At 41.5% G+C, this 23,139-nt stretch overlaps 1 protein-coding gene across 1 annotated transcript in view; it reads right to left on the bottom strand.

The window, feature by feature from the left end:
- KCNH5 (potassium voltage-gated channel subfamily H member 5) overlaps window positions 1–23,139 on the bottom strand; it is a 343,547-nt gene that overhangs the window by 283,121 nt on the left and 37,287 nt on the right. The window lies entirely within an intron of this gene.

The following is a 23,139-nucleotide window of genomic DNA, read 5'->3' as shown; positions in this document are numbered from 1 at the left end:
GATGTGAGATGATAATATATACGAGGAAGTAACCAAAATACTGGAAAACTATATGGAATATACATCATCATATACACCATGGAATAACTAAAGGATTATACAATAAAAACAGCAGCCCATAGCAAGTAACATGAAGCTCCTGGACCCCAGTGTAAAAGTTGGGAGCAGAGTCCCTCAGATACCATGTGCCAATTGGTGTAGCTATAGGGGTCACAGAGGTCGCAACTGCGACCCAGCTCCTAAGCCAAAGGGGCCCAGAAGTCCCCCTTCTCATATAACTTTCACTGCAGCACACACCCCTTAGCTCAGCCTGTCCTCTGCATAGAAGGTGTTCCTCTCCAGCTCTCCTTCTCTTACCCTGCATACTCAGCAGAAGCCACTGTCACACCACTAAATCTATTCTGATGCAGCTCGCTACCAGTTGGGCTGTGCGACGTCCTGCTTCAGATGCTTAAAGCATGAGCAGAGGATGGAAGGAGTTGCGTTATGCTGTGCAGGAAGTCCCATAGCCCATCTGGCAGCGAACTGCATCAGGACCGATTTAGTCAAAAAGGGATAGTGGTCTCTGCTGAACTGAAGGTGGGAGTGTTGGGAGGCTGGAGAGACACTGGAAGGGACAGGAGCAGAGGAAGCCAGATCTGGGAAAATAGGTACCACGCGATTCCACATGTAGTTTAACTATGTGCAGGAAGATAGAACCGGTCCTATCTTTTCTTGGACATACACCTAACGGGTGAGAAAAGAGGTAATGAAAATGCAGCCACTAATTTTGATGCAGAAATTAAGATGATTTTCAGCTGTGGGAAAGCCACGCCGTTTTCTGCTTAGTGTGGGTGTACTTGTAAAAACACTAAAAGATTCATGCATCACATTTAATATGAATTTCCACGATTGTAGGTAAAAAAATAGATATTTGGTTTAGGGAGAACAGCAATATAGCATATCACACATCTACCCTAAGGCCAGGCCTGGTTTGGGAGCAGTAGGGGTATAGACCTCAAGGGGTGCATATGGCTTTGTTATTTAGTAGCAGCACAGAGGGCGCTATGCATTACCTTGTGATGGCACAGAGGCAGTTGTGTGTTACTTTTTGTGGGTTACTTTTTCAGCAATATTACTATGGGAGAGCAGTGACAAGGTCAGATGTAACAGCATGATAGGGGAGAGTGGAGAGAATAACGGCCACTTGACACCAATCGGAGGAGACGCCACCTGTGATCACTGGAGATAATTGCACTGTAACTGTTTTCACTGAGTAGAGCTGTTATCGGACTATAATATGGTGACTGCATTATTTAGCGCTATACTAGAGCTGATCCGTTGTGTAATATGCAGTATAGTATAGTGAATGGTGTGCCAGTTACCATTACCCTAATCCTGGGTCCTACGTCCATTACCTCAATCCTCATTGATGAATAGCTAAGCTCTGCCTGTAATTGGCTGAGCGCTCAGCCAATCAGCACAGCCCTTTCAGGAGGCGGGGATTTTTAAATCCCTGCCTGCTGAAAGTGCTGGACAGCAGTGCAGGAAAACCAACCAGAGGACGTGCCTGAGCGGCGGAGAGGTAAGTAAAGATTTTTTTTGTTTTTTTAACCAGCTAGGGATGATTTTCAGGGAAGAGCTTAAATTTCAAGCCCTTCCCCGAAAATCATGCTGCGGGGGTTGCCACAAAACCATTGCTTTCAATGGGGCCGGCAGCAGTGCCGCCCCCATTGAAAGTAATGGCATAGCATCCTGGACTTCTGCTATAGCTGTCCCAGTTGTGGCAGAGGATGCCTTCATCCCCATGGTCCCAGCGCTGCACTCCATGTTTTCAATAGGGCTAACGCTGCTGCCACTGGCCCTATTGAAGTCACTGGCGATAACGCAGCGTTTTTTTGGCACTGCGAGGTGAGTGTTTTCACTCACTCTTGTAGCACAAGAAATAAAAACGCCAGTGGGTGTGAGCCCCAAATTGGCTGCAAAGTTTGGCTTCTACCTCATTGGGGTTTTTTGCCTCCCTCTGGATTAACATTGCAGGATAACAGGCTGAACGAGATGGACAAGTGTCTTTTTTCAGCTATACATACTATGTTACTTTGCCGAACTGGGGGGGGGGGGGGTAAAGAATGTATATATAATCAGATTTCTGGGATTATACAAATAGATTTACCTATGCATAATGTTCCTTTTGGGTCCGGGCGATAAAACATATGTCTTAAGTCTTGTTCTCCTAATGTTTTAAAACTCTAACAATACCCCCAGTTGTTAGATCTACTTGAGAGTCAACAATGCAGTAGAAAGTTCTGAGTGGACCAGGGGCATCATGAAGTGTGTGTGTGTGTGGGGAAGAGGGAGGGGCAAGCTGAACTTTTTGCACCTGGGCCCATGGGCCTTTAGCTACACCCCTGCTTGTGCCATTTAAAAAATACCGGTGTCTTCTTTTGTAGCAGAGCAGTCTTTGGGTTCCTTTTGGAACCATGGCTCAGACAACATTACTACCTATATTTACACCCCTCCTATACTTCCAGGCCTATTGAGACTTGCATGCCATTAACTAAAATTAGGAATGACTACATTTTGAACTACAGCATGCATAATTGGAAAGAGGAAAGAAAATATAGTCCTTAGGACGCCATGTTGTTAAGGTATGATACTCAAGTTATTTTGACACATTCACTGTATGCTCTAGCATAATCACATACTGTACACACATGTTCATACATAGATACAAATGTATACATACTGTACATACATTTTGCCTTTTGCAAGCAATACCTTTGTTCCATATAAAATCCTGCATGATTAATTCCAATGCTACAGCATTATAAAACATGAAACAAAAATAATCAAAGCATATACCCATCAAACAGAATAATAGGGGAACATAAAAGAGCGCATTTTAATTTTGTTTCAAACAGAAAAAAATATACTAAGAATTTGGGATTTAATCAACCATTGAAAAGAAGTCCAAGAGAAACCGCAAAGCAACACAAATGAAATTACACTGATATAAAATCTGTAATGGGAAAAATAACCTTCTTATTATTTTAAGTAAACGCACCTAATTATCCAGTCTGTGTAAAAGAAGTATACATCTATTTTTAGCACTGGCTTTATTAAAATTGCAAAGAGCCTAACTAGCTATGAAAACTACTTTTACCCTTTGCATCCCATTCAATTAACTGCTCATACATTTGCGTTCCAAATAAATGACCAACAATGTAGTATTTGGCCGGTTGAGTCCGCCAGAATAAAAGCCATTCTCCACTGAGGCTAAGAATGCGGGTCCCAGGTAGATTATCCTTCTTTTTGAGATTTATATGCCCTAATAAACCATATAGAAATGGAATTTTCTTATGCATATTGCTTGCTTAGAAGATTTTTGGCCATAAACTTGTAAAAGATGTAATGTAATCCATCATCATTAAGGATAAATTCAGACATGGTAAAACAAGTCCACTATGAATCTTTTGTTATTCCATAGTGGTTCTGTAAATTCATCATAGATTTCACCCTATGGATTTTTAAGGGTGAAATCTGCAATGTAAATCCACAGTTTTTCCACAGAAGAATGAGAATGCTCTGATTTTCATGTGGATTGCTGAATATGGATAATGTTTTGAAGTCTCATCTACTTGTACTATGATATAATTTGCAGCGGATTCCACACTGCATAGCCACGGCATGTTTGCCACGTCGGAACATGGCATCAAGGTGATTGGCTATGAATTAAAGTGGTTGTCCCGCGGCAGCAAGTGGGTCTATACACTTCTGTATGGCCATAATAATGCACTTTGTAATGTACATTGTGCATTAATTATGAGCCATACAGAAGTTATAAAAAGTTTTTCACTTACCTGCTCCGTTGCTGGCGTCCTTGTCTCCATGGTTGCCGTCTAATTTTCGCCGTCTAATGGCAGTCCGGGTCTTCTTATCTTCTCAATGGGGCTCCGTGTAGCTCCGTGTAGCTCCGCCCCGTCACGTGCCGATTCCAGCCAATCAGGAGGCTGGAATCGGCAATGGACCGCACAGAAGAGCTGCGGTCCACGGAGGGAGAGGATCCCGGTGGCCATCTTCAACCGGTAAGTAAGAAGTCACCGGAGCGCGGGGATTCAGGTAAGCGCTGTGCTGTTTTTTTTTTAAGTCCCTGCATCGGGGTTGTCTCGCGCCGAACGGGGGGGGGGGGGTTGAAAAAAAAAAAAACAGTTTCGGCGCGGGACAACCCCTTTAAGCAAGAGATTGGCTCCAGGGTCTTTAGGGGCCCATTGTTATGCCAAAGCCTGGGCCCACTAGGCGCTCCTTTGATACCCTTTTGGTCCAGTCTGACCCTGTGCTAATATTTTCAGGTGCAAGATAATAATTAATTTGCTTTTGGCTTAAAGAACAGACAAACACAAAAAGACATCTGCCCAGATTATGTGCAAAGTTATCCATGAGTTGAAATTATGTTTGAAGTAGCCAGTTATGCCAATGACATAAGTGGATTTCAGAAACATCAGAGACTGAGAGAGAATTACCACAGTTTTCAGTAAGAGCTTTTTTTTCATTGAAGTTCGTAACATAAAGGACACTCCAAGCTGCCTTGATCATTGTGAAGAAGAGCCCTCAAGTACCAAATCTCCGAAACAGAGAAAGCAGAAATGATTGGAACAAATGCAAAAAGTCCTGTGCTTTGTTAGGTTGCCTAGCTGAATGAAGACACTTATGCCAAGAAATGTTATTTGGGAGAATCAAATTTCTAAAAATTATAACAACAGGGCAAAATCCTAAATTATCCTTGTAGAGCTGTTATGCAGACAGAAATTCATCATTACCGCCTGATGCTAATCATGAGAAATTCTCACCAGATGGATCGGTACAGGGTTGAGACCTCAGGTGCCGGTTCAGAAGAGTAAACTAACTGCTCCAACAAACACCCCTCTTTTTTCCAGTCCAGAAAAGACACTAAAGGGTCAGGCAGACACCTACCGCATGTAGGCGCTGTGTGCTGTCGGCACTGTGTGATGTAGGCGCTGTGTGCTGATGAGGTGTCAGTCAGCCACCTACCGCATGTAGGTGTTGTGTGCTGATGATCTGGAAGCCTGCCAACAGGCCACAATTTCACTGTTAATTTTTCTTGCAGAAAATGTCTGTAAAACCTCTAAAGACAAACTCCAGTTCTGCAAAACAAAGGTTGTTTCCCTGGGTCATTGCTTAGCCCAAGGAACTGGACATCTGACATAGCAACAAAAGGCTGCTGTCCCTGCCATACCTGTACTTACATCCGTTGCCAAAGTCCGCACCTTTCTGGGCCTTGTTTCATACTGCCGCCCATGGATCCACTCGGTTTCCTCTCTCATGCAACCACTCTATGACTGTCTTTCAATCATTCTTTTCTCTCTTACCCCTGAAGCAGCTCTCTAGTCTTGGGTATTCCCAACTACACTTTACCCTTTACTCTTTTCTGTACTGAACTTTCTGGCCATGTGACGACAGTGTTGACACAAAAGCACAGAGGACGACCACGGCCACTTGGATACTACTCCATGAGGCTGGATCCAATGGCTCGAGGAGCTCCCTCATGTGTTTGTGCGGTGGCAACAGTACAGGCAATGGTTGACAAATCTTCTGAGTTGGTATTGGACTACACCCTCCCTAGTGGTCCTCACCCCTCATGTCATTCGGAGCATACTCACGCAAGTGCAACCCAAGTACTTATCTCTGGCCTGTCAGATCCGGCTACAAAGTGCTCTTTTCATTCTTTCCAATGTTGCTACTACTTTGAACCCGATTACGCTTCTTCCAATTGAGTATCCTGGTTCAAAGGGGGGAGGAGGAGAAATAGGTGATCTAGATATTGCAGATCAGCTATTTTTATTTATTTTTTTTCCCAACAAGATTCTGATCTATTTGAAACAGAATATCAGCATAATTGTCTAGCAGTGATGCAACAAGAAAATTTAAGTTTTAAGAGGTTACTGAAGCCCCTGTTAACAATGCATATTTTGAGTTGGTTTTTATAGATGGTCCCAGGGTGAGGATGGACGACTCCACACTGGATATGCAGTGATCACACAACAAGATGTCCTAAAAGCAGAATGCCTCTGCATGTCTCAGTACAAGAAGCGGAACTGAAGGCCCTCACTGAGGTGTGTAGAGTGGCAGAAGGTAAGATGGCAAACATTTACACTGACTCCCAGTATGCATTTGGCATAGCTCATGATTACGGCCCAATATGGAAGGCCAGACAGTTTTTTACCTCAGCAGGACAGCCAATTAAGAATGGTGCAGCGGTGCAGAGTCTCATGGAAGCCCTACTACTACCTGACAAAGTGGAAAGCTCACACTGATTCCTACACCGGAGAAGCAAGAGGCAACGCCATCACAGACCACACAGCAAAGGCAGCGGCCCTCAAGCCGTGGAAGAAAAGAAGAATTTGACAAAAATCTTGGACATTGATAAAAACTTTGGACTTTGATATGCTAAAGACTTTACAGTTACAAGCCAGCAATGAAGAAAAAAAGACAAATAGACTAAATATGGGAGCAACAGAACAGGGCGGCGTATGGCGGACAGTCAACAGAACTTGCCTACCACAGTCCCTGTGCCCCGTGATGGCCCAGCTGATGCACAGAAAGACGCACCTCTCAAAGTAGCAATGATTTCGGCGCTTGAACGAGGACGGGTGGCTCCTGGGTTTTCTGTAGCTGCTGCATCATTTGTCCAATTTTGCATGATCTTTGCCGTAAGCAGCAGGGCAGAAGTAAATTTGCCACATAACACTTGCCTAGACCACTCTACCCATTTCAGGGATTGCAAATTGGCTACACTCAGCTCCCACTTGTTGGGAAGTATGAATATGTGCTTGTTGTTGTTGATGTTTTTCAGGTTGGAGACCTACTCTGTTACCAAAGTAAATAAGCAGGTAACCGCACAGAAGCTCATGAATGAGGTAATCTGCAGATATGGGGCACCGGAAGTGATTGAGTCAAACAAAGGTACACACTTCACAGGTGAAATAATGCAACACATCATGTCTGCTCTGGGTATATCCCAGGCTTTTCACACACTCTACCATCCACGGAGTAGTGGGAAAGTAAATCCAAAAGGCAATGGAGGAAACGGGCAAATCTTGAATTGAGTGTCTTCCATTAGTTTTTCTTTTTCTCCGGAGGGTACATGCCACAGTGGCCGAGTTTGGGAAATGATTCTCTTGTTAATTTTGTCACAGGTCTCTCCAAGGAATTGTCAATAACGCATTCTGCAGTCTCTGCTTTTCTCCCAGGTCCTACAGACGAGCGTCACACACCTTTAACTGCTGTACACTAGCCCTCGGTTTTAAAATAATACAATCAAATGTACAATAAGACTACACTGAGGGTGAGAATCCAACACCGCATCGTGCTAAGAGAGAAATTGACGATCCAGGTGGCAGGTTTGATCCACATGTATATATATAGATGCAATAGGAGTGCCAAGGAGGGGGCCAGATGAGTTCAAAGCCAGACCCCAGGCAATGGCTATATGCCTATAATACAATAGAGCGATTTACCCCCATATGGAGCTGTCTCAGCAAAAGCAGGGGTGACCACTCTAGTCTCCCAGCCATTAGAATAGAGTAGCATGTGTGTTGTAGATCCCTTCTGTGTCCATCAGGTCTTCATGTTTAGTTAGTTAGGATTAGTCGTCGGGGAAGGGATAAGCCCTTGCACAGCTGACCAACAATGATAGGTAGGGCATAGATCATAAGCTAGAGATAGGGAAAGCAAACCTTACTCCGCCCTGTAGAAGTTATAAAGTATCGTTTATTTTGAGACAGTTTCTAGGGGGGATTGAGAAAGTACAGGCTCATAAAATGGAAGAATCTGTCTCAAAATGGCCGCTAGATACAAAATGGAGCATTATAAGATGTAAATAAGCTTGTGTGTAGTGAAACACTAATTCAAGCAGAAATAGCTTTAGAGCATGAGATTCGGTACAATGTCTAATGATGTGCCTCTGTTCTTTTTCATGAGAAACAAGTCTGGACACAGTTCTTATCAGAAGAAACCCTCCCACGCCTCCATTCGGAGACTTGGACAAAGGAACTGACTGTACTACAGCCACCTGAATCACAAAGTGAATACAAGGGAGGACCAGATAACGCTGGGAGAAACAGACACTTGAGAACATAACAGATATATTCTCACTACGCTGATTGCTGAACAATATATGATTCCTAATGTTTTTCTAACCCAATAAGATTAACCCTGTGACTAATGACGTATTCCTTTCCTGTATTAGAACTATACCAAGTCAATAAACGCTCAGAGTACGCACGCCTTAAGCAGAGTGAGCTGTATATCTGCCGCGGCTCAACTCTACGTATCTGTGGGAACTAATGACTATAAATTATATAGTTTTTGGCCTCCTTGATGCATCCAGGTACGAACTAATTTGGACCTCAAGACTTGAAAGGTTATGTGGCCGCGCAGCGGTCCTTAACAGTCATATGTTTAAGTGAAAAATATTACAATTTACATTAATTTTCATTTCCTGTATTCCCCCAAGCATGGCCTTATAAGTCTCATCACACCCTCTAGGTGCTATTCTTAAGGAGAAACAATACCCTTCCTGACTCACATCTATAGACCTTTCAGTAGCCAAGCCAGCAACCTACTACACATGCATGAGGGGCAAAACCCCGAAATAGCTGTCTGTAAGTGCTTATCTTTTCCTTCTGGAGAAGACTCTGGTTTTGGCTCAAATTCCCAGTCATCAATATAAGCTTGTTAAAAGGTCTGATATTATGAAAACAAGGGTTTGGTACCGTGTTAGCCAGTAGAGCAAAATGTGATTGTTCCCAGCAAGAGAAACCAAGTAATCTTGTAGATATGATACCTTTTAATGGCTAACAAAAATACATGATGTAATAGCGAGCTTGCGAACCTCTCGGGTTCTTCGTCAGGCTAACATTTTCGTCTGATGTGAGATACGTCTGCATAATCATGTACCTTTTGGAACTGTGGAAAACTGTTTGAGAATTCCCCTTGGATACAGTAATTACTATCGATATTCACTATTGGAAATCCAGGATTTGAGACTTGTTAAATTATGATAAAGTTTTTAGGCTGATTTCTAGTTTGATTCTCTGCTTTTGTAACAATCTATGGTGAAAAACTAATGAGCTATTGTAGAGCATAGAACTGTTTTTGTATCTGTATTATTGATGGAAGACATGATGTAATATAAAGTTGGCCCATTAAAATACTAAAAACAAGAGAACATGAAACATATGCCGCATGTAGAAGAAATTCAGACAAGACCGTAAGCAAGAGGCGATATATCAGGTCAAGATGTATGGGGCCGGATCATTTGTTGCTACAATTTGTAAAGATGTTGCTAAAAAGACAAAAGATATTTATATTTCTAGCTCAGAAGTTATCATCTGGTTTTATTGTCAACACCAAAATCCAAATCCTCAAATGATTTGTTTACAAGACACTGATAAAAGTTATTCCAAGGCCAGTTTCAAGTCAAAGGTCAGTCTGCTTGAAGAATTTGATGTTTTAAAAAGTTGAATTTGTTAAAAAAATAGTTTTTTTTTTCAAGTTTCAATAAGATCAACCACGTCAGTTAAACCTCATAACATAGAATCTGTATAGAGCCCAACAGTCTTTGCAGGTCCATATTATGATGGCATACTTTGCGAGCTGTCATGTTGCATCTGCATATGGCACCATATTACAAAGGAATTCTTAAGTAGAATCAATTACTCCATAGGGCAGAATCATGGAACATTGGACAATTTTTGTTCTAATGACAACCACTTTCGTGTTCATTGAAATAGTGGCTGTCATTATATGACTACTTTAAGTAGGATTATTAATTATGCAATCCCTTACAGGCTATATTGCCCCTTGAAACTGTTTCATTACAACCATCCAAGTACTTCTAAGCTCACCTCTACTCCCTCTTTCACTAATCTGATCTTGCTACTTGTTGCCTTCTTAAAAACATAAGATAGAGTGTAGAAAGCTTTTGAAATGTATTTTGCCAACTGCCAAATTTCCTATTAGAGGGATGCAACCTATAAGTTATACAACATAGGCAGAAATGTACACACTTCTGCCTCGATTATGCTTTATGCACTGTATATGGCTCTATAAACAGAAATTCACCTCTTGACAAATTTACTGCTCTTAAATTATCCAGATTCTCCATCAAAACACAGAATTTGGCTTCAACCCTTTTATGACCTAACCGCTTACTGCGGACTAGTAACTGTCATCAATACATCGCTTGCTGGTAATATGAATCCTGCTATATGCTGTATTTACCTTAAAGGGGTTGTTTGTTAGCCTTCAGCAATGACTTTCCATTAGAAGAGCTTCCTCACAATAGGATGATCATTGGCTGGCCTGTGGCAAGGACCTCCAAAGATCAACAGAAATCTGTAGGGAACCTAATAGTACGGACCCTCTTACATGGTCGCAGCGATAATCACTGCACACAGGAGCAAGGATCACTCACTGAATGGAGGCGGGTGGGCCACAATGATCCCCAGCCCGCCCACCTCCATTTATAGTAAACGGGCCGTCATTGATAGATGAACGACTATCTGTTTGCGTGGTCCAATTAAAGTTTTATTTTTATGCCTGCAGAAACTGAACAATGAATGAAATATTGTTCATCGTTCAATCCCCGCAAGTATTTACACTGAACAATTATTGTTTAGATTCCCGCGGTCCAGCAAAAATCTGCTCAATGATCGGCTCATGTAAAAGGGCCCTAAGTGTTAAATAATGCAGCGCCACCACAGGGGGAATTTGAAGCATTACCTAGTTCTTGTTGAAATCAGTGCACTGTGTACAACGAATGGTTTTGCCTGGTCTTCCAGAACGAGATGTGCATTGCAACCTTTGTCTACTCTAGTTTATGCATTAGGGTCCTGAATGGGGAATTCTGATCTAATTAGAATTCAGAATATTGATTCAAAATGTCCTAATATGCACAAAATCTTTAAAGGCATCAGTGAAGACTAAATATTATGCAGCTCAAAAATTCACAAAGTTCCTCACCACTTCATGAAGATATTACATGGGGAATGTTTTAAATTGCTGTTAAAAAGCTGCATTTTCCTTGAAGTATATCCCCACAGGCCTTGATTTATTAGTAGTTGCTATAAACTGGTACCTATATTGAAGGTTCTCAGAGTAAGGGCTTAGTCACACGGGCGTTTATTGCCGCGATTTGCGCATGCGCATGCGTCCGGCGACTTTTTAAAACCATTGCTTTGCAATGGTATCGGACACATGAGCGCTTTTTATGCGCTCGTCCGATAAATTAGAGAACAGAAATCGCAGATCGCACCTATCTGCGATCTGCGATTCCTGTTCTCTTCTCTATATGCGCTCAACGGGGCCGGCGGCAGCAGCGCCGACCCCATTGAGAACATATAGAAGACAAATCATTCTTCTCTGCCACAGCTGGAACAGCTGTGGCAGAGAAGAACGATGTTTGCCCATTGAATTCAATGGAGCGGCAATACAGCCGCTCCATTGAAAGCAATGGGCTGCCGGCGTGCGCGGGGTTAATTGTCGGGAAGGGGTTAAATATATAACCCCTTACCTGCAATGCATCCTTAAATGTGAAAAAATAAAAAAAAAAGATGTTCTCACCTGCTCCCGGCAGCTGGAGATCCCGGCGGTCGGCCTGCAGTGGGTGTGAAGGAGGTGTGACTCAGGCTTGCCCCTGATTGGCTCAGCCTGAGCCAATCAGAGGCTGAGCTCAGTCACACCCATTCATGAATTCATGAATGGGTGTGACTGAGACTTGCTTCTGATTGGCTCAGCGCTGAGCCAATCAGGGGCAAGCCTGAGTCACACCTCCTTCACACCCACTGCAGGCCGACCGCCGGGATCTCCAGCTGCCGGGAGCAGGTGAGTACATCCTTTTTTTTTATTTTTTCACATTTAAGGATGCATTGCAGGTAAGGGGTTATATATTTAACCCCTTCCCGACAATTAACCCCGCGCACGCCCGCAGCGCTTGCATTCAATGGAGCCGCTGTATTGCCGGCTCCATCGAATGCAATTCGCTGGACAGCTCCGGCCCGTTTCTAATGAAACGCGGCTAGGAGCAGATTTTCGGGCGATTTTTGGGCCGATTTTTCGGCGCCGGTCACGCGATTTGCGCATGCGCATCCGTCATGCGATGCGCAAATCGCGTGAAAAAACGCCCGTGTGACTAAGGCCTAACATGCGGCATTTAAATGCACTTTAAAAACCCCGGAATTAATTATTTATTTCCATTGCAAGTTTAATACTCATCCTAACTGCATAATACACTCTGAAAATGAAACATCCTGCCAAGAAATAGAAGGTAGGCTCAGTTCCCAACACAGAGTTTAAAATCAGCAGAAAGTGCATTGCAGTGCAATTAGAAAGATTGATTTGCAACTCCTATTAGTATCAGCAAAGCTCCATGATATGTATCATTGTCCTTCCCCATTATCGGAATGCAAATGTATATTCATGAGTCTCACTGTGACATAACCCCCTACTTACATCATTATTACATGGGAATCTGGCAGACAGACTGACATTTATGAAAGCTGGGAAGAGAAAAACAAGTAGAAAGTTATTTATTAAAAATTCCAATAGTCACAATTATGGCATTCCCGGGGCTAGTCTCTGTTTACTCCATATTCATAATAGCTCAGTTTGTTACAATCAATAATAATTATAACATACAAACTTAAGGAATACAATTTACGACCAAGAAGGGAGAAAGTGTTTGTTCTTCCATCTGCTAAAAGCATTGTATACAATGATGCTTTCGGTTTAGAAGAACCACAGCGTTCCCAGTCCTGCAACCATAAAATGGGCATTGGAATATGCCCGTCTTATAGACACCTGAAACTAATCTAAGTTAAAGGGAACCTGCCGCCACAAAAGCATTGGCAGATTTAAGGGGGGGACAATGGGAGATATCACCCCTTCTATAGGTTTGCCTACCTTCCTAATAAAGTTCAAGAACCTGACACCAACCACAGTACTCGTATTATCTTCTGACTGGAACTGCACACCATGCAGCAGTTTTCTGTATAAGGCATCCTCCTCCTGGCTTTGTCTTTTTCCCTTCAGTGCTCAAAGGGAGGAGATAGTATAGGTTCGGTAGGAAAATAGGTTATTGAGACACACAGGAAGCTGCCACACAATGTGCAGAAGCAGTCGGAAGATCATTTAAGAAATACTATTGTCAGCGTCTTTTGCTTTCTTATGGAGGAGATGGGGCACTGTTACCGTATGGGACAGTAAATGAAGCATCATTTCATTACAGGGGCCACTATTATCTTATGGGAGACCCAAAATTGGCACTATTGTGTTGTGTAGGCAGAAATAGAGCAGTATTGCTTTATGTGGGCCCCAAAAAGAATATTATTGCATTATGGGGGCCACAAAGTGGGCGTTATTTCATGATGAGGGCCACAAAGGTACTACTATTAGATAATGGGATCCAAAAAGTGGACATAGTTATCTTATAGGGAGCACTATTACCTTATGGGGTCATAAAGGGGGAACTATTACCTTATTGAGGCCACAAAGCGGGAACTATTAGCTTATCTCAGACAGAAAGGGTGCACTATTATATTATGGGGGCATAAAGAGGCACTTTTTCCTTATGTGTGTCACAGAGGGGGAACTTTTACAACTTGTGGGTTCAAAGGAGGCATTTCTATTTTGTAGTGGGCTTTATAGGGAAATTATTACCCTTTAGGGGTAGTATTACTTTGTAGAGCATAAAAAAGACTGCATTGCCATGTGTGAGGCACAAAGGGAGGCACTATTAAAGTACAAAGAGCACTGATAGGGGCAGAGGTCACAGCAGAATAGGGAGTGTGTGCGCAAAGACAATTCATGTCTGAAATAAATCTATGTAGGACCAGATATTATTAACCCTTTCCAATCCACTGTCTGACATCTGAAGACATTCTGATTGAAGGCTGTACAGCTCCGATGTCGGAAGACGTCTGGCAGGGTATTCTTACTGTATATTACTGGCCGCTCTGTTGTCGGGGGACTCTCCAGCATGTCACATGCCGCAGTACTGGCTATAGCCAGCAGATGGCACCATTGTTCAATGGCAGAAAGAGAAAACCTTCTAGGAAACCCTGAATCCAAAATTAGATTGCAAAGGGTTAAGCTATTATTTGTTTTAAAGCACTGATAATTCCAACAGTATATATATATATATATATATATATATATATATATATATATATATATATATATATATATATATATAGTCAGGAACAATGATTTTGAAGGCTTACAGTGAGAAAGGGAGAAAGAGACAGTAGGTGAGGGTGGACGATGTTCATGTTGTAGTGGCATCATGGTAATGTAGGTTGTAGGTTTTTCTGAAGAGGTAGGTTTTAAGTTTCTTTTTGAAGCTTTCCATAGAGAGTCTGATATGTTGAATACAGTAGAATACTTTAAGATTCTGAATAGTAGAGAAGTAATATTTGGACCAGAGGAGTAGATTTGAGTGTCATTGGCATAAATGTGGTACTGAAAAGCATGGAATTCTATGAGCCAGAGGTATAGATGGAGAAGAGTATGAGTCCTAGGACATAGCCTTCTGGGAAAATAACAGAGAGAAAATGATGGAAGGATGTGGATAAATTTAAATCTGTTCAATCTTCTCTGCCCACTATGCACCTTATGCATACTATTTGGTGGAAGGTTAGAAAGACGATGGGAGTGGTGAGCTGTACTACTTACACACGCATTTGGAAGGTTCCCTGGTTGATGGGGCTTAACCATCTGGAGGGTTTTGATTACTGGAAGAGGGCTGGCATGAGACATATTGAACACTTACTGACTGCAGATGGCCTTAAGACCTTTGATCAACTTCAAACTAAATTCACACTGCCACATTCACGATTCTATAAATATCTACAACTTAGACATGCTTTTTTGTGCAGAAACTGGGTTATCTAATGTACAAGTCAAGCTATTGCTCCCAGCAGAATGGATAGGTAATGCAAATACAACCACAGACATCTCGACTTTATATAATCTGTTATTAAACAGTAATATTGATCAGTCCCCATCTACCTTGAAAAAGAAGTGGAAAAGAGACATAAGTCCTATGGAAGAAGGACAGTGGATGGAGCTTTTGGAGTATATTCCTTTATTATTGAGGCACACCGTCTGTCCTATCTTTATATGATTCACAGAGTCTATAGAGCACCCGAATTTTTCTATAAAATTGGACTGAGTGATATTGGCTTAAATAAACCTTGCCAAGATTAGGAGAATTTTTGGATGGGGTTAATTGGCTATTAGGAATGCATAAAAGAATATACCGCAAAAGGAATGCTGTTCGCAAATATGAAAAATTGTGGGATAAATGGTTAACTATGCCAGGTTTGGCATCTCTACATTTAATTAGAGATAGAATAGGTCTGGACTAAATACCACGTTGTATTGTTGCTGCTCTTACCATCCATTTAGTAATGATTTTTAGAGGTCCTATCCTGCTGCACTTCCTTGTAATAAGCACTAATAGTGGGCGTGCAATCTTTTTCTTTGGGTGGGGTATGGACAAAACATGGATTTAAAAAGTTGTTTATTTTATGTTTGTAAACCAGCTTACAACACTTTTGTAAATCGTGGGTAAAGTAAGGGGTAAAAAAAGCTGTAGGGGAGGGAAGGGGTATTTTTGTTAATTGAAAAAATGTAATAAAACATTTATTCAAAAAGACTAATGAATTCAGATGTAGAATACACTGAGCCACCAATGTGAACATGAGAATATTCCGTCAACCATCTGCCCTCCCTCTCCATTCTCCTGATACTTGATGTAGGGAATATTTCTCCTAACCCCAGTCCACCTTATATTTCTACTGAGTTCGACCTCTTAGCTGCCCCACAAATAAACTGCAAGTCTGGTCAATATTCATTATATATCTCCTCCCGTCTCCTTTAAGTGTGCACACTCTTTTCCATCCATTATGCCTCAAGAGGCAGTCATCTTCTACCCCCCAGGCCCTCTACACCAGTTTCTGGATCATTTTGCCATCTGGCTTCCCCACTTTTTATCCTGTGAAATTCCAGTTCTCATTATGAGGGACTTTAACATCTCCATTGATGTCTGCCACTCAACATCTATTACTATTCTTCTCTCTAGGCCTTTCATAATTTACAACTTCTCCCACCCCCAGAGACAGCTTGATCTTATCTTCTTCAAGCTCTGGTCTATGTCTGAATGTTTATACTCCTCTCTCCCGCTCTCGGACCACAACTTTCTTTCCTTTACTATCAAATATTATTGTCATTCTCAGGACATTCCTAGCTATCACAGATATCTACAGACCATTAATCCTCAACAATTTTTAACTCCCTACAATCATTATTGTCCCCAGTCTCTTTTCTATCCTGATCTGGCTGCTGACCATTATAACAAAACTCTCAAAATTGCTCTGTACAAACCAACCCCCAATAATCCAAAATGACTGACATGTTTCACTCTCTCCTTAACCTGAAAGTGCAGCCGCCTATGATGGATCTCACTACCGGCCACTTATTTAAAGGAGAAAATTGACAACATCCAACAGGAAATAATCTCTCAATCCCTAAATATCTCTAATCCCCTCCCAAATCTCCTTTAGTTCACTCTCAGCATTTGACCCAACAACAGAAGTCATCTCTAGGCTACCTGTATCAGTGCACTTATTCCTCATATGGCGCACAGTGTTAAGATAGCAGAAATGCAGTCCTAAACTCCCGCTCAATACCTAAAAGGCTGTCGCCAGTTCAATCCCCACATGGTTCAGGTAGCTGGCTCAAGGTTGTCTCAGCCTTCCATACTTCCAAGGTCGGTAAAATGAGTACACAGATTGGTCGGGAATAATAAATAAAAATTACCTGAAAGCGCTGCAGAATAAGCTGGCGCTATACAAATAATGAGATTTATTATTATTATTTATTCTCTCACAACTCATCTAAGTCTCTCTCACTGGCTGTCACCTCACTACAATATTTAACCTGTCTCTTTCTACTTGCATCTTTCCCTGCTCCTTTAAACATGCAGCCATATGTCCATTACTAAAAACCTATCTCATGACCAGTACTGTGCTGCCAACTATCAACCTATCTCTAAGCACTCCTCTATCTCCAAACTCTTTGAACGTCTGATCTACTCTTGCTAAATTAGTTATTTCTCTGATAAATCTCTTGTCAACAATTTACGATCTGGTATTCATTCTTTACATTCTGAAAATACAGCTCTTATGAAAGTATACGACTATCTCCCGATAGCCAAATAGAGCAGCAATTACCCTCTACTGATTCTACTGGATCTCTCCACAGTGTTCAATACCGTAGACCATCAACTCCTCCTCAGTATGTTCCCTTCTACTGGCCTTCAGGATAATGCTCTTTTTTGTTTTGTTCCTACCTCTCTGACTGCTAGTTCAATGTATCATTTAGTGCCTCTACTTCTCTTCCCCTTGCTGTTGGGGTTCCTCAAAGTTCAGTCCTAATCCTCTCTTCTTTTCAATATTGGGTTTTATAATAAAGAAAGAATAACAGAAAGTTGACATATTTGTTGTGTTAGAATACAATTTCTGTACCATGATATAAATTTTTTAACCATGCAATGCATTATTGAATAGTAACGAAACTAATGTACCTTTTTACAAAAGAAAATAGTTGCCAGGTTAATGTAGTTCATCACTTGGGTACTAGGTATCAACTATGAACCAGGAACAAGAAACTTGTGTGTACCACTTGAATGCTTTTACTTTATGGCAGAAGAGTCTATTAGGGAAAGGATGGGGGGGGGGGTTAAGACATGGAGATATTTGGAGGGTGGTATGTTGAGGGATTTGTATGCAAGTTAGTTGAGGGATGATTTGTCAGCTAAATGTTCCATTTGGACTGAATGTTCCATTTTGAGCTGCTAGAATTTTTTTCATAGGTGCAGTTAGATGAGACTATAGAGGCTATTTCTTTCATGGTAGAAACTTTTGCAGTTGTGTGCTGTTGTAAGACGGGTTGCGTGTAGTATATGGCAGATAATTGTGATGCATTCTAATGGGAAATCAAACTATCTATCCCTAGCAGTAGAAGAGCCAAACCATGTTTGTTTTTAGTTGCGTAGATGTGGATGTGTTTTTATCATTTTAAACACCAACTTCCATAGGGTGGAGACTAGGGGACCACTCCAGAAAATATGGAGCAGTGACCCTATTTGTCCGCAGTTTCTCCAACATTAGGGGATGCGATGCTATAAATGTATGAGAGTTTTAATGGAGTATAGTGCCATCTGACTAATAATTTATAGTACTGTTCATTGTGGTATGCGCATGCTGTAGATTTTACGCCCCATTTTAGAGCGGTTGGCCATTCTTGTAGGGAGATTTGACTAGAAACGTCTGCTTCCCATTTCAGGAAATGTACAGTTTTCTTTAAAAACCTGTTGTTGGATAAAAATGTTTAGATTTGTTTAGTACGATTCTTGTATTGGTTAAGGGTATTAGATATTTGGTCTTTTAAAATCGTTGGAATATTGATTTGCGTGGCTCGGTGCTTGCGAAGATGTTTTCTTGTTTGGAGGAATACGTAAAACTCAGGAGAGGGAATTTTATATTTTTCCTGAATTGAAGAGAATGGTAGCAGTTGTCAGTTATAGTAAAGGTCTGCTACCGATTTAATCTCATTGTTTGACCATATGTCAATGGAGATTTCATGGATTTTTAATGTTGACAGGGGGATTGGAGTGATCTGACTATCTTGGGAAAGGAGGTCTTTTTTGAAACATGTTCTCCATCCTACTATGAAGCCTATAGTGGGAGAGTAGTGGTCACCTTTGATCGATCAAAAATGAGTTATTGTAGCTCTGTTCTTTTCTATCTACAGAGCCCTTATTGTACTTTTCATGTCACCTGTGAGGTCATGAACAGGGCTCTTACTTCTATTGCTCAAATTATTATTGGTCTAATACTATATGCAATGTCTTATTTTGTCTTTTCATGATCCCTCTGATTTGGAAAGTGCCACACAATATGTTGGAAATATATAAATAGGGAATATTATATCAAACAGAAGCAAGGCTCAACAGATACGTTTGGTACCTCCAGTTTCCAAAGTCCTAAAGCTGTGGAAGAATCGGTGTGTTCATATTGTGTTGTACTGTACTAGCAGAGTCTAGCAGAGAGTAGAACAAAAAGGGAAAGTTTGGTATCTGTTTTTATATTTATAACTACATACAAAGTGCTGAGGAGGACGGGCCTTTTCCCGTTAAATGTAAATTAGATGGGTAATAACATAGACATTATAAACATCAGGCCAGGAGAACAATAGAGTTATAAAAACTGTGGTTTAGAGAGGCATAATGCACTATTTTCTATACTTAAGATCTGGATGTTCTCACATCTTGGCCAGCACTGTTAACTTGTACAATATTAATGAGCAATCCATTATTTGTTTTAAACGTAAGGTGTTCGTGGAGCAATGAAGACTTAAGAGGGCAGCTACTCATATAACAGCCCTTGAGTGTTCCTGGGTAGGGCTCTTCTCAACTTGCACACATTGTTCTAGGAAATGTTAGCTAATTGGCTGCCTTAATTTGTAGTATTTTGTATGTTCTTGACAACTGCCAAACTCTTACAAAAGACATTCAAAAGATAACAGTGCTTTTGGAGGTTATGGATGTTCCTTAAAAATAAAGACATGTTGATGATGCGAGCTGCAGAATCCATTTACAGCCACGAGTATGGATGTGCTATTGTGTCTGCGTAAAGTATGAAAGGTAAGTGCAGGCAGGGAGTAATAAGGCATAAAAGATGCCTAAGCTGAAAAGCAATAACAGTCTGTACTAAAGAACATCAGTAAAGCATATAAGTAAAGCATATGGCTACAATGGGTTGTAGGAAAATTTTCTTTGTAGAAAGGTGCAGTACAATACCTGAATGTTTATTAAAGGGGTATTCCTGCAATTCAAAGTGAAAGTTCTATACTTCTTAAGGTGGTGACATGTAATTTTACAATATAATGTTATAACTTGCTTTACAAAGCTGTAGAGATATTGCTCTACCTGTGGTCTCCACTATGCTTAGTTCTCCATTGGTATCCAGTGGTTACGACCTGTAGGCTCCACTGTTATACGGGTCAAGCATGCTCAGTGCCTTCTATTTCTGTAATGACGACACTGCTTGTACAGTTGTGAATGTGCACTCATCAGTAAATAGCAATGGGGCATTGTGGAAGACTTAGTTTTTGAACTCTCTAGAAGCCATTTCAAAGAACAATCTCGGAAATCTGAAGCTGGCTGAAAGCAGCGGTGGTGCAGGTGAGCAAAAAAAGGTACTGGAGTTCAATTGGATGATTTAGATGTACAGTGACAGTTCACAAGTGACAATGGTGGCTCTCCCTTTTTTATTCTCTGCTACAGCGGTATGTTATAGATGGGACTCTGTGTTTCCTGTCTCTCCCTTCACTTACTATTGCAATCATGTAGGGAGACTTTCTCCAGCTACTGTCTTAATCATGCACTGAGGAACTCACTGCAAATCGAGGATTATATCCTTTCTCTCTAGTGGGAAGGGCAAGTTCCTTTATCATCCCATAACTCTATCCACATGAACAACATGGGATACTCATGCCTATGCATTATCATGGGTTTACTATATCTAACTACACGTCTTTGTCAACAAGGTGCAACAAACTGGGCTGCACCTCCCCAATGCCACCCTAGCTTGGACATGTAGGCAACTACAAGTATTTAAATGAGTTATCCAGTTTTAAAAAAATTATTCCATCAGAGACCAATTTTTATGTTTTTTCCCCAGGATTTGTGACAGTCTATATTCTCAACACTCACTGCTACAGTGGGATGGGAAATTTGCAGAGCTGCAGAGAAAGAAATGTTTTAAAATACCCGGAGCCTTACAATAAAATGATGCAAACAGTTAAAGAGGTTGTGCCTAGTTATAAAGCTATTCCCTATTGACACAATAGGGGATAACTTTATGGTCCCTATGAGCCTCATGTGGCGCAGAGTGTTAAGGCAGCAGAAATGCAGTCCTGAGCTCTCACTCACAACCTGAACATTCAATCCCCGCGTGGTTCAGGTAGCTGGCTCAAGGCCTTCCATCTTCCGAGGTCGGTAAGTTGAGTACCCAGCTTGCTGGGGGGTAAAAAATGACTGGGGAAGGCAATGGTAAACCACCCCGCAAAAAACGTCTGCCAAGAAAACATCACGATGTGACATCAGTCATGACTCGGTGCTTATGATCACTGGGGTCTGACTGCTGGGACTCCAACCAGTCCTGAGAATGGGGTCGGTCAATCTTTCAAGAGAATGGAGCAGAGATCACATATCTCCATATTTATGTTTATAAAAAGACAAAAGTATTATAGAGGTGATGCCTTTATTTGGCTAATCAGAAAAAATGTTATTTGTATGCTTTTTAGAGCATGTAGCTTAATCAAATATCATTTTAAGAATGATAGAGAAAGGAAAGTCTGGGAATTCAATCTGATAAGAACTTTCCATTCATTAACCCAAGGACTAAATCTAAGACCTGAATTTATGACCCATTACATGGACACTTCACACCACCATCAGTGACTCCAGAACTGTGATCTCTCAAGTTATCACCTTTTAACCTTCCTTACACAGACAATACTAACTCTCATTGCTTTATCTTAATGATGGTTCACCCCAAGTACAATGTTTCTTTCTGTTCTTCATTTGTAAAACTTGTATGATGAAGGACAATCAGAGAAAATGGCCGTTACTTACTGACTGAGGAGTGCATATAGATGCATCCTCCTCTCACCATGCAGGTAGCCGACTACCAAATGGAGGAGCCAATAACAACTGTGAGGGCACCGATGAAACACCCACTCACACTGCCTCCTGATAATGAGGGGGGTGGATGCTTGGTGTACACTCCCACACATAGTGGATACAGGGTGCCAGACCATTCTGATATATGTAGTTCACCATGCAGACCAGCAACCTATTAATGACGCCATGATAATTTGGCAGGTTGCCCTGCATTTCCTTCAGTGAACCACATTGGTACTGCCACCCTGGGCTCCCCCTGGAGTCTTAATGCCACACTGCATGTGAATGATAGATAATAAATGCAAGGCATTGGTTGGATGTTGGTGAAGATACATGAGCCCACTAACCACTTCACAGTTCCTTGCATTGTAGTGGGTCCCTACACTAATATAAATGCATCATAGAAGGGGAAATCAAGAATTAAAAACAATCACAGAAAAATGGCCATTGCTTACTGACTGAGGAGTGCATATAGATGCATCCTCCTCTCACCATGCAGGTAGCTGACTACCAAATGGAGGAGCCAATAACAACTGTGAGGGCACCAATGAAACACCCACTCACACTGCCTCCTGATAATGAGGGGGGTGGATGCTTGGTGTTCACTCCCACACATAGTGGATACAGGGTGCCAGACCATTCTGATATATGTAGTTCACCATGCAGACCAGCAACCTATTAATGACGCCATGGTAATTCGGCAGGTTGCCCTGCATTTCTTTCAGTGAACCACATTGGTACTGCCACCCTGGGCTCCCCCTGGAGTCTTAATGCCACACTGCATGTGAATGTATGATGAAGGAGCATCTGTGCTTTCCTACATTCTGATTGAAGCCTGTGCAGCTCCGATGTTGGAAGATGTCCAGCAGGGTATTATTACTATATATTGCCGGCCGCTTTGTTGTCAGGGCCTCTCCGGCATGTCACATACTACAGTACTGGCTGTAGCCAGCAGGTGGTGCCATTGTATAATGGCAGAAAGAGGAAGCCCCTAGGAAACCCTGAATCCAAAATTGGATTGCAAAGGGTTAATAGAACATAAATCTTGATTCAAAGCCATGATCTGATTGATATGCCTTATTATGCAATAATGTGCTATTCCTAGTTGCTATCACTAATTTATATAATATCAAGTTTCTATACAAAGCTATTTTTACCTCATCACTGCTTCAAAAATGTTTATATAAGAGTGAGTGGATAATTTCTATTTGGTTTCACGTGAGTCATTTTCTTAAGATAGACATCACAGCATTCAAAGGACTTACTCATTTTCAGGGATCTTAGAGAAGCCCTTCTCACATACATTTTATAGCAAAGATAATTTTATCATG

The sequence above is a fragment of the Eleutherodactylus coqui genome, chromosome 6, assembly GCF_035609145.1.
Source record: "Eleutherodactylus coqui strain aEleCoq1 chromosome 6, aEleCoq1.hap1, whole genome shotgun sequence".
Lineage (NCBI taxonomy): Eukaryota > Metazoa > Chordata > Amphibia > Anura > Eleutherodactylidae > Eleutherodactylus > Eleutherodactylus coqui.
This window is presented reverse-complemented; position numbering and strand designations above follow the sequence as displayed.